The sequence below is a fragment of the Telopea speciosissima genome, chromosome 11 (genome assembly GCF_018873765.1).
Source record: "Telopea speciosissima isolate NSW1024214 ecotype Mountain lineage chromosome 11, Tspe_v1, whole genome shotgun sequence".
NCBI classification, from domain to species: Eukaryota; Viridiplantae; Streptophyta; class Magnoliopsida; order Proteales; family Proteaceae; genus Telopea; species Telopea speciosissima.
Window position 1 is genome coordinate 57,182,649 of NC_057926.1, and position 16,606 is coordinate 57,199,254.

The following is a 16,606-nucleotide window of genomic DNA, read 5'->3' on the forward strand; positions in this document are numbered from 1 at the left end:
CCACGTCCAACGGCGTCCATGTCTTCCTACCAAACAAAAAATCATTCCTTGCGCACCATAAGAACCACCCCATGAAAGTACACAGTGAGGTAAGCTTCTTAGCCGTTTGCTTGCCAAGAATAGAGAAGGATGACCAACTGGTGATCCATTTACTAAGAGCATTACCATCAGTTTGAGGGATAGTAAACGCAAGGCTGGCACCAAACCATGCTACTCTTGCAAACTCGCACTGAAGGAGGATATGCTCGGTGGTTTCGGGTCCCTCACCGCATCTAGCACATCTGGAATCAACAGGAATCTGCCATTGATTTAACGCTGCAGTCGTAGCTAAGCCACCACCACAACATCTCCAGAGGAAGGTTCTGACTTTCGGCAGTGTTGGGCACTTCCAGATCGCTTTCCAGACTGATGTTGGAACCCCTGACCATTGGTGAGATGCTGAGGTTGAGGGTTGGCTCAACTCCGTAGTAAGCCACCTGTTGCTAAGCATATAATATGCACTTTTAACTGAAAAAACCCCATTCGACGCTGCATCCCAAACCTGCTGGTCTTCGGTGGGGAATAAACTTAATTGTATTTGAGAGATGGCCCAACGGTCCGTCGGATGAACGTACTTTTCCAATAGCTCTCTGTTCCAGCATCGATTGGCGTGATCGATGAAGTCATAGACTCTCTCAAATGGGCAATCCTCCAGGGGGGACTTGCAAACGAAACTCAGGCAAGTTGGGTACCCAATTATCAGTCCAGATCTTAATACACTCCCCTGTACCCACTCGCCAAACCAGGCCCATTTCCAGCACCTTCCTACCTTCCATGATACTTCTCCACGCCCAGGATGGGCTGGTCCCTATTGGAGCCTACAAAAAATCACATCATGGAAAATATATGGACTTTAGAAATTTAACCCATGAGGACTCGGGCTCGCTCCATATTTTCCAAGCAACCTTTGAGAGTAAGGCCTTGTTGTGGAGGGTGGGATCACGAGGACCCAGGCCCCCTCTCTCTTTTGATTGACACAATTTGAGCCAAGATATCCAATGAATTTTCTGGCTGTCAGAACCATCCCCCCAGAAAAAATTTGTTGCCGCTTTCTTCAAGTGATCATGATGCGAGGCTGGTAGCTTAAAGTGAGAGCGTGCATAGTTAGATAAGGAGAAAGCAACAAACTTCATCATCACTTCCTTGCTTGCATGTGATAGGAGGCGTTGTTTCCATCCACCAAACCGCTACTCAGCTTTCATTGTAAGATCCCGAAAAAGCTCCTTCTTTGAAACCCCAAAGATGGTAGGAAGGCCCAAATATTTAGTAGGTCCAGTACCACATGGTATTTTCAAGCATTTAGAGAACCACCTCCTAAATCGAGCTGGGACGTTCGGGCTGAATGAAAGAGATGACTTCTTTAAATTAATTGCCTTGCCACTCGCCTTACAATAAAGATCCAGGCATTGCTAAACATGACCCACCTCATCCAACTTCATCTCCGAGAAGATCAGACAATCATCTGCAAAAAGTAAGTGTGTAATGGGTGGAGCTCTATTGCGAACTCTAATCCCCTTGATAAGTCTAGCCTCCTCGAATTGAGATATAACACTGCTTAGAGCCTGCGAACATAAGATAAATAAGGCTGGAGATAGGGGATCACCCTGCCGAATGTCTCTGGAGGGTATGATGTTGCCACAGACAGCTCCATTAATAACCAGTTTGTACCAGACCGATGTTAAAGAGGACATCACTATGGAGACCTAGTGTGGGGAGAAACCATACCGAAGCAACACCCTTTGGAGGAATTCCCACTTAATTCTGTCATACGCCTTCTGCATATCAAGCTTCAATGCCATGAATTTCTGTTTGCCCTTCTTTTTGTGGTTGATGTAGTGAAACACCTCATGAGCAGTGTAGACATTGTCAGAAATAGACCGTCCAGGGGTGAAGGCTGCCTGCACTGGTGAGATGAGGTGCTCAAGAACCTCCTTCATTCGGGTTGCCATAATTTTGGTTATCACCTTAACTACCACCGCACAAAGACTTATTGGCCTATATTGTTCTGCATACTCTGGATTAGTGCATTTAGGGATTAAACACAAAAGAGTCTCATTGCAAGAAGAGGGAAGGACCCCGGTACTAAAGAAAGTGCATACAAAATTAAATAGATCATCATGTGTAACATCCCAAAATCTTTGAAAGAAGGCAAGGGGAAGACCATCAGGACCTGGCGCCTTGAGGGGGGCCATTGCTCTTCAGGCGGTGTGCATTTCCTCAAGTGATGGGGTTTTGCACAGTCTTCTGTTCATAGCATCGGTCACCTGTGGTTGAATGGCATCCAAGATCTGCTCAAGAGCCTCTTGATTAACTCCTTCAGCTCCGTAGATGTCTTCATAGTATTGCTGCATAAGCAAGAAGATCTCCTCCTCCGCTTGAGTCCATTGATCCTCTGAGTTCTTTAGCCAAAGAATCTGGTTTCTCCCACGCCTATGGATGGTTGACAGGTGGAAGAAATGGGTATTCCTGTCACCTTGTTGTAGCCAGGTAACCCTGGACTTTTGTCGCCACATCTCTTCCTCCCTATCAAGCTCCTCATTAAGCAGGTTGGATATGGTCACCTCCCGATCTTGATTCTCTGTTGAAGCTTGCAATCCTTGAACCTCCTCCAACTCCTTTTGCAAACCTACAATTTTCTTTTGGACGTGTCCAAAAGTCTTCTTATTCCACTTTGTAAACACCGGCTTGCAGTTGGTCATCTTCTGGTACAGAACCGGAACATCATCCTGGGTCAACGTTTGTGACCACGCAGTAGTGGCAATCTGTTTACACTCCGGATGACGGAACCACATTGATTCAAATCGAAAAGGCCTGTTTCCTGTAAATCTGCCACCATCCGTGTCAATCAAAATAGGGCAATGATTCGAGTTTAAAGATGGCCTTACCAGTACAGCAACATCTGGGAAGGTAGTGAGCCATGGTTGATTTGCAAGACCTCTATCCAATTTGATACGGATATTGGCCATGCCTCTTCTCCTATTATTCCAGGTGAAAGTGGGTCCATGCGTTGGCAACTCCATGAGTTTGCAGGCATCAATCATATTGCGAAAAGGAGTGGTGTCCGCCGGAGTTGGCTGATTCCCTCCCTCCTTCTCATACCAGGTAAGGTAAGGGTTGAAATCGCCAAGGCACGCCCAATCTGTATTACGCCCCCTACCGATCTCGATGATGGAGTCCCACACATGTTGTTGGTTCTCTTTAATTGGATCACCATAGATTGATGTTAGAAAGAAGGATACCCCATTCTCCAGTGTAACCTTTGAGTCGATGAAGTGCCGATTAGCCGTAATGATATCCATTTGTATATGTTGTTGCCAGAGAAGAGCAAGTCCACTAGATGTACCCTGGGAATCCACCGCGACAAACTCAGCCATATGTAACTGTCTACAGATCCGATCCACTCTGTGCTTGTTGCATTTTGTTTCAATAAGGAAGATGATAAATGGTTTTTCCTTCTGGGAGAGATGCATCAGCGATTGAACTGTCGGAACACTCCCCAAGCCCTGACAGTTCTAGCTTAGGATTTTCATTGCTTCCCGCAAAGCTAGTCACCCCCAGCTTCCACGGGTGTTGAATCTGTTACAGATTCCATAGGTTTCGTTGTATCCATCGATAGTTCTTGGCATTCATAAAGGTCAGTATCCACTCATTGCCATTTCAACTTGTCTTGTGGGAGAGGCAAGTTGCGGCTAGGGGTAGAGGTCGAGTAATTAGGTAGTGCTGAGATGAGAGGGTGTGCAGTGGGACCCATGGGACCATTGTGCTGATGTGGCAAAGGGTTATGAGGTGGAGGGGTTTGTGAGAGGGTGGGTAGTGTTTGGACAGTAAGGCCGTTAGGAGTGGGGGTATCATGGGTAGTGGGGTTAGTGGCCAAGGTGAGGGGTGTGCGTGTATTAGGGTTCCACGTGGATGGTGGGAGGTGTGGGGAGGTAGTTAGGGCTATATCTGACAGATGTGGAAGGAGAGTGGCAAGGATGGAGGAGATATTTGGATTCTGAAGGAGAGTGGGGATGTCCACGATGGCAAGATCCTTAGTTACGTGACCATGAAGGGTGGTTGATTGAGAGTGGGAAGTGTGAGTGGGTGTTGGTGTTGGCGGGTCATTAGGGTTCATGGGGTATGGTGTAACTTCCTGAGACGTGGGAAGTGTGGATTCTAGGACGGGTGATGATGGATTGGCTGACGTGGAGATACGTGTGGGCGCATGGACTATTCGCGAGAGCTTGTAGCAACAAAGAAATTTTAGAATTCACGTGGACAAAGAACACAGTTGCAGGACATAAATAAAAACCAGTCTTTCTTTTGCCTCAATTGGAAGTAGAGTTACTTCCCTTACTCCCCTATCTGCTGAGTATTGGTTAGATTCAAGAATGATACATTCTTTAGTTATTGGGAGGGTATCATGTAATAAAAGGAATCCAATTTGTATATGCGTTTCCCGGAAACATATGACTATTCTATTCCATGGAGTTTCAAATACATGAACTTCGTATAGTGCATCTCAGAGGTAGATGAGCAATTGGGTGGAATAACTATTGTGTATCTGGTGAAAGAAAATGAATTTGACTTTTAAGGAAAAAAAATAAATGGGGAGCCTAGTTCCAACATGCCAGTGGAAGGAACCATTCCTACATGGCACTTTAAAACCCAACAACTGTCATGTAGCAGACAAATGGAGCTCAAATGTGGTAAACCCCTAGCTCATGCTCACATGCTTTATTATAGTTTTTCACATGGGAAATTGTCTTGAAAATTTGTGTTAAACAAGAATCTACAATACTACTGAGTATTGTAGGATTGCATGGACATACATAGGGATGCATTCCAACACACAAGGAAGAGGTGTTTGATTGAATTAAGCTATAAAGTCAATAGACATAGAAATGCAATCCATGACCTCTCTATTCAACGGTCAGAATAGTTACATCATTTGTTCATGTGCCAATGTTTAAGTAGGAGACTTCGTCAATGTGTTCATAAGATTCATCCTCACATTTGACTATAATATTACAATCTTTTCTGAATTAAGAAATCCATAAGACATATTGTCTACATAATCATTTAACAAAATTTTATAGGGAAATTATCAACGTCACCCCCTAACGTTTGCTAATATTTTAAAGCACACCTACTAACTACCATAATATCAATTGTTACCCACTTTTTAACAGTATTAACCTATAAAATTCCTTTGACCAATATATCCTTTACACTAAAAACATAAAAACCATGTGTCCCGAGCCCAAGCAAGCATTACTTCTTGTGGTTTGTTCTCTTCTAACATTATCGCCTTTAGCACATGTTGAGTAGTTTAAAAAAGAACCTGAAGCACTTGTTAAAATGATTCTTACTAAACTCTAAATTGCAAGATGAAAAATGGATTCACAGATGATAAAATGAGGAGCTTACTATGGATGTAGCAGCAGAGACTCCTTTTAATTGTTCAAAGCAATTTCGGCAAGCGAATTTACACAAATGCCTCAAAATTTTGGCTGAATTGATCTAAAGCTCTAGTTTTGAGTGACTTCATGAGCGTTTTTAGTACCTTCAAATTCAATATCCTAGAGTAGTTCTTATCACTCTCCAGTGCAAGCATTGCAATTGCCTCCCCTGCTGCATCCCTCACATGATTCTGTTCTTTGGAATTTGGCTCTTGGAAGAAAAGCCGAAACAATTAATGATTCCGCCTGTGCTTCCAATCCTCTCTTTTGCCTCAATGTCGAAGGCCAAACTAGTTAAGATCTTGATTCGCAGATGTTGAAGCTTTGGGAACTTCTCACCAAACCTGAGAATTTTTCTGATGTTGCTGACTGTGAAAACTGTGAATTCACCTAGAGGAGGGGTGAATAGGTGAATGCAGTGGAATATAACAAATAATGCGGAATTAAAAAGTTATCAATGAAAGACAAGCAAATCACAAAGATAACACAAGAAATGTATAGTGGTTCGGTCAAACTTGCCTACGTCCACTCCTCTCACCTTAGAGATAATTCCACTAAAAAGAATCTTGAGTATGAGCCAGAGAACTCGTACAAATCTTGATTGAGAGCAAGAGAACTCAACACTACCAACTACTCTTGATTTCGAGTAAGAGGACTCAACCAATCTTGATTCCGAGCAAGATGACTCAATTAACACATATAATAAAAATTACTAGGAAAAGGGTCACCTCAACCTTAGTAAGTGTGTAGCTACTTTTCACTTGAGGCTTAAGGCTAAGTGACTTGAAAGAGCTAGTGAGGGAATGTACTTGAATGAATGCTTGATGAAGAATGCACACTTTAATGCTTTGAATGATCAAGTAGTATCTTTTGATGCCTTTGATTAGCTTTGATTAATTGTGTTTAGCTTAATTAAGTTTACCTAATTATAGGAAAAGGTGCTCAAGGCATCCAAGAGTCATTGCTAATTTCGGATACAAATCTGTCCTGATCTGGTATGTCGTTTCCCAATTCGGTATGCCAGATCACAGAATATATCTGTTGGTCAACGGCTAATATATAACAGTCATAACACAATTCGGTATGTTGGATCATGATTCGGCATGCTGGATTGTGATTCGGTATGCCGGATCAGGATTCGACACATTCTGTTTGCTCTTTATGAACAAACCCTGAGATTGTGTTTTGCAGGCCAAAAGGGATTCGGCATACCGGATCTGGATTCGGTATGCCGGATCAGCTATTTTTGCTGAAAATGACTAAGTCCTTAATTGGACAAGTCCGGGCCATTTTCTTTGGTTTTAGTCCATGTGGGAAGTGTCTAAAATAACCTCCTAGGGTCACACTGCATGTATGTATGCGTGAGTATGTGCATTACATTTGAATATGGACTTTAACTTAAATACAACTTGATACAATATTAAACAAGTTCTTTGAGGTCTTGTATCCCATGAAATTGTTTGAAGATAAGTCTTGAGTTGTGTTCTTCACTTCAAATATCTTGAAAGCTTTGACTTGGTGCATCAATCTTGTAAGTACTCCCCCTTACTTGATGCCCTACTCTTGTGAAGTCTCTCTATACAACTTAACACAAGTTAGTGCATAGGACTTATTTGTTATCATCAAAACCATAATGGATGATGTGCGAGGACTTTACCTCAACAAAAACAATCTCCACAATCTCTTGCCTCAGATGCTTGCCCACAGTACCAGATGTTCTTGTGGGCAACTTCAACACTGCGAATATCCAATAATCTGTCAGGGCTGTTCTTGAGCACCTCCTCTCCAGTATGTGTTAGGTCAACAATTTTGAGCAGAAGGCCTCTCATGTTACCGATCTTCTCACAATTATCATGGTTGCGTGCAAGATTCTTGAGAATGGTGAGACCCAATTGGCTAAAAGCAGAAAACTCATAATTTTCTTGATCACAAACGATCACTTTCTCCTCGAGTTCATCAAATACACCGTTGGAGCTATGTTGAGTATGGATCAAAGATGATATAGATTCCATTGCACCAAAAATTCCTGCAACTCGAAGGGAGTTTTGCTTTTTTTTTTCCAGTTAGTATGGACAAAATCTCTGTAGTTGCTCGCCTGATCTCTGCTTCTTGTGGGTTCTTCCAGTTCAACATCTCTACCAATCTTTCGATAACCGAGGTATATGTTTCAATCTTCTGCATTGTATTATAAGAGAATTGGGTATTGGTAAAAAATTTCTGAAGAATTCTTGCCCCAATTAGTTGCTCGTCCTTGGATTGGGAGGCCACAAGCTCCATAGCAAAAGGAGGATGGTCGCCGAAGTGAGGAAGATAGTGGTTGATTGACGCCGGGCTGCTTTAGCGTCGGAGTAGGTCTCTTCTTCAGAAGACGATAGGTTGCAGTGGATTCTCCAAGGTTGTCAGTGAGTGTGAGGAAGAAGAAGGGTTTGTGGGTGTATTAATTGAAAGGGTAGATTAGGTATTTTGCCTAATAAAAAGGGCAAAATTATCTTTTAAAAATATTAAAGTGCTGACATCACCGCTTAATAGCTCTTAACTAACGGTAGGAGGTCTGTGTGGAATTAGTTTGGTAATGCAAGGGAGACAGTTTATATTATGGTAGTTAGTGGATGTGCCTTAAAATATAGGCAAATGTCAAGAGTGGTGTTGATAATTTCCCAATTTTATATTATAATCACATTTAAAATTTCCATGTGTCATACTGTGAACCGTGGAGAAAAGAAGGGATCTAGGGTATTCCTTGTCTATTCAAGAGACAACTTATACATTATCAGGCTTTGATGGGAAAAAAAAAAAATATTCTTTTTTTTTTGGGTAATTTACGTATACCACCCCTGAGGTTTGACGCAAGGATAATTTTACCCTCCCCCGTTTTGAAAAATTCTGCGTACCCTCATGAGGTTTGCAAACAGTAACAAATAAGTCCATTCCGTCTATTCATGACTAACAATGTTAAAAAATAAGAGATTAACTGACAAAATTCCCGTTGCAAAAAAAAAAAAAAAAAAAAAACCTGCAATTCATCTTCCCCAAATCGATTGGGGAAGATGAGTTGCACGTTTCAAAACCCTCTCAACCCTTAAGGAATTTAGGGTTTCAAATTGGGATACCTACGCTATAAGCTCATCCTGCCCAACTCTTCCTCCATGGACAGAATCCAAGTAGCCAATACTCCAAGAGACAATAAAATCTTTCTAGGGTTTGAGAAGGATCAAGAGATCAACGATTTCTACCGTGGGATTCAACTCAAGTGGAGGCTCGTTTATCACCAAGACAAGGACTCAAATGGATAAAAAACGCTTCCAAGCGCTTCAGTTGGAGGCATAGTTTGAGGGATGGGAATCGGATTACCCATTCTAATCATCCGTATCTTGTGAAGCGATGCGGCCAGTCGATTTTTTTGGGTCAATCTGTCTATTCAGCAAATAAATTCTTCCTTCTTCAAGAGTTGATTTCTTCTATGATTCAGAGCCAAATCTATTCAAATTTGGATATTCTTACAAATTTCGCTTGCTCTACACATCCACCGGCTCTGATCACGTCAAAGTCACCGGATTTGTAGATCTAAACTGTCCAAAACTCACTTCTTTCACCTTGCAATCTAAGGTGAGTTACTCGGAAACTTGTATATTTTTGGGGTCGAAGAGGATAGGAAGAGGGAGAAGATGATAGTGAAATTTACCCCTCCATTTTAATTCAATAAATCAAGGGTTTAAAAACACTTCTCATGTATTCACCATCGATAGTTCAACCTGCAGCAGCAGCAGAAGAAGAAGATGTCTTCTCTTCCACTTCCACACTTGACGTTGATGCTCCTTGGAGTTCTGGGTGTTGCCGTTACTCTCTCCAACGCCAGTCGTCCCGTGTCGTCGACGGAAGATAAGGTTTCCTTCACTAGTACTGAAGAACCGCTTCTAATACACAAGGCATCAATCCCCACAGTGACACTCCAACTTAAGAAGTTTCCTCCACTAAAAATGCTGCCGCATCATCATGGCCACAAACCCAGCTACCCACCAAAACAAGGTTTGTTGCCCTCCCGCGACGACACACAACAACGGATCTCCACCGCCCATAAATTAACAACTCCATATAATCACAAGCCTTCACTGTCTTATCCTTTCTTTAAACAACCCTCACTGAAGCACTTCCCTCATCGGATCCACATCCATGGTGTTGTACCTGCAACTTATCTTACCTGAGCTGGGGTCCGTTGGCGGTGGTCATCCCTGTGGAGGTTTAAAGATGTAATATCTATACATCATTAATGATGTGGGGCCCACATGCTTGATACGTCGTTTCAAAGACCATTCTAGTATATAGCCACGAAAATGGGTTTATGTGTGGCCACATGTTTGGGTATATTTTATGTCACATAGCATCAGTGAATACCTACTCGGTGACGGTGAGTGAGTCATATGGGAGAGTGAATAGTGACTCGGTGAGTGAGTCAAATGGGAGAGTCAGATAGCCAAACTATCCTACCCATTCAACACCACCAAACTGAATGAATAAGTCACCAAGTCCACTAGAAATTCTTGATATGGAAGGAGGTTCACCCACTGGCCAAAGACCATTTAAGTTCGAGGCGATGTGGTTGAGGCATCCTGAATGTCCTACTATTGCGAACACGGCATGGTCTCTCAGTGCTTCAGGATCTGCTGGCCAAGTGATTCAACAGAAGATCCACCGCTGTAAGCCTACATTTAAAAAATGGAATAAGGAGACATTTGGAAGGGTTGAAGTTAATATTCAGAATCTATCACATGAGCTTGCTTTGATCCAAGACCAACCAGCCTCTGCTACTTCCCAAGCAGAGCAAAAAGAATTAACAGATAAGCTGGAAGAGGAGTATGTCAGGCAAGAGGTTTTATGGCACCAGAAGTCTCGTATCGAATGGCTTCAGAATGGGGATAGAAACACGGCATTTTTTTCAAGCTTGTACAATGCAAAAGCGTCATACCAATAAAATTATTAAAATCAGATTATCTTCGGGCCAGTGATCCTAATCTGAGAAAGAAGTAATCTCCGAAATCCTCCAACATTACCAGTACTTTTTTCAAATCCAAAGGATTGGATGTGAATGCTATGTCAAAGGTTCTGGCTATAGTCTCTCCTCTGGTGGATAATGCTGCAAATGACTCCCTATGCGCTACCCCCAACCTGAAGAAATCAAGCAAGCCATCTTTTCCATGGGCCCTCTTAAAGCGCCTGGCCCAGAAGTCCTCCGATTTCTTTCAGAAATTTTGGGATCTTACCCAAGGGGAAATTATAAAGTTTGTGACGGATTTCTTTAATGGAGAAGATCTTCCTCAGAGTATGAATGATACTTTCATTTGCTTAATTTCCGAAGGCCCCAACCCAGAATCGGTGGATCAATATCGGCCCATAAGTCTCTGTAGTGTGGTTGTTAAGACAATAACAAAGATCCTGGCTACTAGGCTTCAACCAATTCTTGACCAGATCATCTCGCCGTCCCAATCAGCATTTATCCCTCAAATAAGCATATCAGATAATACATTTTCTGCTCATGAGCTTTTCCATTATATAAGGCAATAGAAGAAAGGTAAAAGGAAACTCATGGCCCTTAAGATCGATATGCGAAAGGCCTATGATAGCATGAATTGGACTTTCATCGAACGAATGCTGATCTCTGTGGGTTTCTCTGATCGGTGGGTTACGCTGGTTATGAAGTGCATCACTACGGTGATTTACCAGATTTTGGTGAATGGTGCTCCTCGAGGAAAAGTTGCTCCATCTCAAGGACTCTGGTAAGGAGACCCTTTATCCCCAGCAATTTTTATTCTTGGAGCCCAGGCCTTGAGCAGCGTGCTTCATCAAGCTGAATCAGAAAGGAAAAATCAACGTCATTAAGGTGTGAAATAGGGCCAATCCTTTGTCCCATTTACTTTTCGCTGACGATTGCATTTTATTTTCAAAAGTGCACCTGCAGGAAAATTTTGAGCTGAAGCAATCCCTTGAGTTATTCTGCTCTGCGAGTGGGCAATCTGTCAATTTGAGCAAGTCTTGCCTGACTTTCAGTCCGAAATCCCCCCCCCCCCCCAAAAAAAATCAAACGGTGGTTTTCCAAAATCCTTAAAATCAAGTACGGGGAGGGTCCAAAAAAATAGTTGGGACTCCCAACAAATCTTGGGCTATCTAAGGTGCAGACTTTCAATGAGACAGGAGACAAAGTTCATGGGAGACTGCAAGGGTGGAAACAACTTCTTCTGTCTCAAGCCGGAAAAGAAGTTCTAATCAAGTCCGTGATTCTTTCAATGAATATTTTTACCTCCTTGCACTTCATACTTCCCAAAGCCCACCACGGTGGAATTAAAAAGGTTGCTGCAGATTTCTTCTAGGGCTCATCTGAGCAGCTAAAACAGATGAAATGGAACTCTTGGAAAAAGTTATGCCGTTTTAAGGAGGTTGGACATTTAGGCTTCAGAGACTCCCATACCCACAACCTAGCCCTGCTGGCCAAGGTAGCATGGAAGCTTTGGCACGAGCCTAATGCCCCCTAGTATCGCTTCATGAAACAGATATACTACCCAAACTCAACCTTCTTCCAGGCGAAATTGGGCTCTAGGCCGTCTTGGGCCTGGAGGAGCATTTTGGGTCACTCTGCTTTAAACTCAGGCATGATTTGGAGTATTGGATATGGTAAACGCATGGACATTTGGCAGCATAATTGGATACCAAGTTCTGCAAACTTCAAGCTCAAGTATCCCCCACTCCAAGATGGCAATGCTGTTTGGGTATCAGACCTAATTGATGTTGAGAATATGGTGTGGAAGGATGACATCTTGGCCCAGAATTTTCACCCCCTTGATACTGAAGCAATCAAGCGTATCCCCCTCCCCATCTTCTCTCGTGAGGACCAACTTGGATGGGGAGGACCTGGAAATGGCCGTTTCTCTATCAAATCTGTACACCACCTCCTTTGCAATATCAAGCAAGTTGAAGAGCAGCACCAATCCTCGTCCTCAACACACAACCCAGTTGAAGCTATCCCAAAGAGTACCTGGAAAACTATATGGTCTTGCCTCACCCTTCCCAAGATAAGGACCTTTATGTGGAAAGCCAGTGCAGCGGGGTTAGCTAGTAGAGAAGGTTTAAGCAAGAGGAATATCCCTATAAACCCACAGTTAAGGATGTTAAACGGTTCGGTCTCGTTCGGTTTTGACTGCTTGAGGGTAGAAATCGTAACCAGATCATTTAGCTAAACAGTTGCATATCCAAAACCGTAACCGTTTAGTAAACAGTTTCGGTTATACGGTTTTTAAACGGTTTCGGTTAAATGGTTGTACACGATTTTACACGGTTTTCGGTTAAATGGTTATACACGATTTTCAATTAAATGGTTCTACATGGTTTTACACGGTTTGGGTTAGCCGATTGTAAATAACACTCCTGATTTACTAAATAGTTTAATAGTTTTCAAACCAAACCTCTTGCATTTTTTTAATAGAAAATGGGTTGTAACCTGTAGGGCATCTCTTTTAATTAGAAAATACCTTCAATGGACAATGGATCCCATGAAAATGTTGCACCTTCAATCATTGTTTACCCTTTTTTTTTGGGGGGGTGGAAAACGGTTTACCTTCTATTCACTAATACTAATTAGTTATTAATAATTAGTTAGTAATTATGAAGTTATTAGTTTTTTTTTTTTGAAAGAAGGAAATCATTTATTGAAGAAATGTGACTTAGTGATTTAGTGACTTAGTGGTTAGTACTCAGTAGTTACTATTGCTAGGTTTTGAATCTTTTGATGTTCGGTTTAAACGATTATAATCAGTTGTAAATAGATTAAACGACCTGAAACCGTTGGATTAATCGGTTAAAACTGAACCGAACCATTTAGCTAAACGGTGGCATTTCTGAAACCATAACCAGACCATTTATTTAAACGGTCTGCCGGTTCCGATTTAAACGGTTCGGTTTCGATTCTGTTTTGACACCCTTACCCTCAGTGTTTGGGGTGCGGCCATACAATTGAATCAATAGACCATGTTCTATTCGAGTGTCAGTTTGCCAGAGGAGTTTGGTTCGGATCCCCTTTATCAATTAGATGGTTAAGGCCAAATTCGTCTAGTCTGGTGAATTGGATAGAGCAATGGGCTCTGTTTCAGAGAAAAGATAAAACAGATGGTAGAAAGGTTATGAGCTTATTCTCCTTCCTTTGTTGGTATAATTGGAGAGCTCGGAATGTGTTACACCCCCATTCCCGAACCACGGGAATGCAATCGAACGTACCAATACGCTCCCAAACCGCCAAGATCGCAGATGCATAAATAGGATTAACTCATCACACACGACCATAGAAGATTAAAAGCAGATTAAAATAATAATATCGAGTCTACGTAATCTACGTGATAACTTATATAATGTTGTTTAAGCAATCCTCCCAAGACAAATCATTCCAATCAGGACTTATGTAATACCTACTATATAAATAATACATCTATCATGAAAGGAATCAAAAGAATACACCTATAATTCATAATCAAGTGCATCAAAAGATGGCCACCGCCATAAGTCACTGCCCCGCCAAGGAACACACATCGCAAGAACACTCGGTCCATGCTCCACGATCTCCGGAGCCCACCAATCAACGTAACCACCTCGGAGTCTCGTACTCGTGCCACCACTGCTCGAAATGTACGCATCAACTAAAAATATGTTTCCGAGGAGTGAGCTCCAATCGAGCCCAATGAATGGCTAAGCCACACAAACATACACAATAATAATAATGAATGGGGTTGATCGCAAACCGATACATGATGGACGGATACCAAGGTGTCCCATACCACCAAGGTAGACCGTACATCACATACAATTTACAATCATGCTACATGAATGAATGATGATGTATAGTTTTATTGTTATCCACCTAACACACAACTAAGTCGGGTATAGTACTATAGCAACACCTTAAGTAGCATCCCGACATCGGTACCATAAACGGATGGTATACCGCGATGACAAACCCGAGTCGCGCCGAAGCCTTGTCATACGGTCTCCACCAAGAGATATATACAAACCCCAAGTCAAATCCCGTCCCGGCGTTCGGCCCAAAATACGGTTGGCGCCCGAACTTCCGGTGGGTATACCGAATAAGGTCGGAACCCACGGATTTGACCGACACCTAACCCCCGCTGGTAAGGGTCATAGTCTGGGTAAACATTTATCCTAGCCGAGATTCACCTATTGTATGAGTGAGATACGCATGTGCATAAGCCGAGGCCGAGTCCATAGATACCGAAATACGGTCGGCCGGCTATCCTCTCGCCCCTCTAGCCCATACGCGTATACAAGTACGAGATGTGAATACCGAAGGTAGTCGGTCGGTCACCATCCCGTTTCCACCTAATGCAATGGACAACTCTAATGCAATTTCAAGTACGGTAATCTCAAGCCAAGACCCACCGGCACTTGGATCCCGCTCAAGCCCTAGATCTACATGCCATGAGTGAGTCCATATTATGGAATCCCTGGTCCAAGACCAACCGCACCCGAGTCCCATAACTAAACCAATACCATTCGCACCATAGTGCGAAAATAAATAATATCGCAAGACAAGAATGTAAAGTCCTATCAACATCTAAACATTTATATCGTCCTATATCTTACTAATAATTATATATTATAGCACACATGCATGAATGACATTCGCAAGACACGACACACAAACATTCCATAAATTAAGACGTTTGCTTAACTCACTCACCTTGATTCTCGGCCAATCGCCGACGGAGCTCTTCAAATCGGCGTTCGATGCCAAGTACATCGTCCCACGCTTAATACGCCCCGAGCCGGTCACCAACCTAAAGAGAGTGTACAACGTGGGGAGAGATTAGTGCCTTAGGGCTAGAAGAGTTGGGCCCCATAAGTTATCAAACAAGGCTAAAATAGGGGACCGCACATACAGCAAGGCTATATCATGTGCCTGGTCCATGTGCTCGTCCATGTGCCTGTCCCTCTCGACTTTCCCACCGGCAGACAGGTTCTCGGGACGGCACTTGCATGTGCCTCGTCCATGTGCCTGCCCTCTCTGACCTCCCACGCTAAGATCTTTCTCGTGGACCTGGCACTTGCATGTGCCTGTCCATGTGCCTCGTCCCTCCGGACTTCCCACCGCGCAGATCTACTTTCTCAGGGACAGCACTTGCATGTGCTGTCCATGTGAAGATCGGCACATGGACAGCACTTGCATGTGCCCGTCCATGTGCCGCCTTCTTGTTCATGCCATTCCGAGAATGGTTTTGCAGCCCCAAAGTCTTGGGCTAAAATGGGGTATTCTCGGGGGTTTTTAGGGGTCTCTTTGGCCATGAGAACAACTCCAACCAAGGTGCCATAGCATACACCCAACATGGGTTTGTAAAACCCATAAATGGAGGTAAATCCCCAACTTAGGGTTCATAAATGGAGAAGGGTGAATGGGTTTAAGGTAGGGTTAGGTGCTTCATAGTTAAGCATCAAGGATTTGCCATTAATGGCTCTTCTAATTGAGTAGATGGAGCACTCAAGGTGTGCTCAACCGATTCAAACCTTAGGTAATAGAATTAGGGAAAGAGAGAGAGAGAGAGAGATAGAGAATGCTCACCAATGTAGGAGAGCAAGCTTGGGTTCCACCTCTCTCCTTTCTTCTTCTTCTTTCTTCTCCTTCTTCCTTCTTCTTCTTCTTCTTTCTTTCCTTCTCTCCTTTCCTCTCCACGATTTAGGTTTTCTATTGTGAGGTGAATAGTGGATTGACCCCTATTTACCTCACTTTAGTCTTAAGTCATGTTTGGTTGTCTTAGGTCTTTAGGTCCATTTTAGTTATTGGGCCCATTATACTACTAGGCCCATAATATGATTAGAAGGGACATCAGTCCTAAGCCCATTCTAGTATTTATATTCATGAGTTATTAGGATATTAACTTACTCCCAATCATCTGTAAGTGGGAACGGTACAGGCGAGGGCCGGGCGGATCCTCGGAATGAGGAAATTCTAAGAATGCACCCTCGAAGACAAACTTTCCCCTATCTCTGCGATGTACCTATCCTCAACGACTTCTCCAGTCACGGTCAACAATCTTGTGGGATGGCTTGAGTATCATGGCCCACGATTCACGAGTGTA